This window comes from Macrobrachium rosenbergii, chromosome 41 (assembly GCF_040412425.1).
Source record: "Macrobrachium rosenbergii isolate ZJJX-2024 chromosome 41, ASM4041242v1, whole genome shotgun sequence".
Classification (NCBI taxonomy): Eukaryota; Metazoa; Arthropoda; class Malacostraca; order Decapoda; family Palaemonidae; genus Macrobrachium; species Macrobrachium rosenbergii.
The window spans coordinates 98,210,488-98,212,987 of NC_089781.1; the positions used below are offsets into that span (position 1 = coordinate 98,210,488).

The 2,500-nt window shown below is 37.8% G+C and overlaps 1 protein-coding gene across 1 annotated transcript in view; it reads right to left on the bottom strand.

Moving 5' to 3' along the window:
* Positions 1-2,500, bottom strand: part of LOC136827258 (protein enabled homolog) — a 17,514-nt gene that overhangs the window by 14,629 nt on the left and 385 nt on the right. The window lies entirely within an intron of this gene.

Below are 2,500 nucleotides of genomic sequence, written 5' to 3' on the forward strand. Positions count from 1 at the left end.
TTAGGCCTGCCTTAATGAAACCGGATATTTGACACAGCAATTTCTTTTTTTCTCCCACTCGTACCTGACGTGTTGATGGGCTACCTACCACCCGCCCGCTACAGCCATCCCGTCCGCTCGCCCGAGGACAGTGACATTAATCTTCGCGTCATTTGCAAATTTAAATTTCCCTTTGCGAACGTCCTGTATGTTAGAATTGCCGGGATTAAGGCTAAGCCTATCAAAAGTGTTATTCAATTGGGTTTCTTTCTGTCCCCGCGGAGAGGAGAAACGGAATATATAATGATTCCGTGCGAATGCGCCGAAATTGGTCGAGGTTTTTTCGAACGTGTGCAAAATTGGAGATTTGAATGCGTTGCTCCTTTTATCCCTGGGTTGTCGATATTAGTTTGTTAATCGTTTTTATTAAGACTCTGACAAAATATTATGAATTTTATATGCTGGGTGTTCAGGTCCATGTGTTGTCAATTTTATTATTTTCATCCCGAGTTCTCAACATGAGTTTGTTAATCCTTTTTATTTAGACCCTGACAAAATATTATTAATTTTGTAATGCTGGGTGTTCTGGGCCATTTGATGTCAATTATCGTACGTGAATATAATAACATTTTGTCATTTTTAAGATGATGTTTACTGGTGACTTTTAACCCAAGAAGTTTTCTCTACATATTCATAAAGTAATTATAATATAAATCTTACACATTATGTTGTTCACCAATGTTTCTTATAGCCTCTCTCTCTCTCTCTCTCTCTCTCTCTCTCTCTCTCTCTCTCTCTCTCTCTCTCTCTCTCTCTCTCTCTTTACGATCAAAAGAAGTATCAAAAGAAAGTTATCATTAAAATCATTTTTTAAAGCACTCGAAATATAATTTTTTAAAATCAGTTTCGTCTTCAATATGTGAGGAAAGTTAGGTATAATTATTCAAATTGAGTCCAAAATGAGAGAAGCTACTTTCATAAGAAGTAATTATTACTGATTGAGAAGATTATTCATCAAAATAGCAGAATTTAGTGCTTAATTTAAAAAATATATATATACTTTTAACAAAAGAAGGATAGTTTTACTTTCATAAGACAAGAGCAAAGGCAGAATTATGCGTTCAACTATTTTATTAACTTCGTACGATAATGAGAAGAGCAATATCTATTTAAATCATAAGAAAGTGAAAAGTTTGAATCATCAGAGTTTAGAAAGATAAGTCAATTCAGAGTTACACACTTATTAAATGAAATATTGGATAAATATTGCCTATATCAAGCGAAATATTAGGTAAATATTGCCTATGCTAAGCGAAATATTAGATAGGTATTGCCTCTGAAGAATATAAAAATCTCATTGGTAAAATCAGTGTTGTTTTGGTAGCACATTGGTAAGGTTCTCGGCTACCAGTCGAGAGGACCGAGGTTCAAATCCCGCCACTCACTGGTGGCTTGGGGGTGGCGCCATTGCATAAACCCGGTGGCCCGCCAACCTAACGGTCTGAAAACTCGAGAGTTAGTAAGAAAAAATAGGCACCAGTCCTCAGCCTGGGGGTTAAACAGTGGTCCTAGCGACACACTAAGTGTCTTAGGCAACCAGACTTCTCCCCCCCCCCAACGCCCCCACCCCCGCTGTGGGCCTAAGAAACCGGAGTTCAGCGCCGACTCTATGAGCCTAGTGAGGCCCAGGAGGACTTTAACCTTTTTTTTAAATCAATAGATATATAGATTCAAGAATGATTTAGGACATCTGGGCAGAAATGAAAGCATTCAATGAACCTTATTGGTCAAAAAGATGAAATCCTATTGCCAAACGCAGTGAAAGAGTGACCGAAAACTCCTGTTCCACAACAAGGCCAGTACATTAAACGCTGCTGCCTTTTGAAAGACTCTTAAAAAATTTTTTTCAAAAACCTTCACTTGCTTTTCTCGCAGAGAATGAAAGCAATCCTCTTAGTTGCGGATTTGCGTTTTAAAAGAATAATGACGATGATCCCTATTATATTTCATAATTCTTTTGTGTGTCTGCTGTTGCTGAATGATGAGGTCTGACCGGATTAGGATCGAACTGTTTTGCAGAAAAAGCAGTTTAGGATCGAACTGTTTCTGTAGAGAAGGGGGGGTTTATAATCGACCTGTTTTTGCAGTTAAAGGAGTTTAGGGTCGAACTGTTTTTTGGCAAAAATGAGCCTATTTTTTTTTTATTTCCACCTTAATTAATGGTCTCTGAAGGGTATGAAACGTGTAAGTAATTGAAGAGTTGAATTGTTCAGTGTTATTTGACTGGTCATTTTTTTTTCTCCCTATGGCATTCTTCCAAAACATATTTGTTCCAGCTTTGTTCATCGTTCTCAGCTTTGCTAATGCCCTCAGTGTGTCTGTGCTTGTGTGTGTTTGCGTGTTTGTGTCTGTAACGGAGCTGAAAGAAATGACAGACGAATGTAATTCGGAAAACTAGACTGAAACACATTACCGCTTTCGCACCAAAACACCTGAAATATGCCTAACACGTAACAGGCAT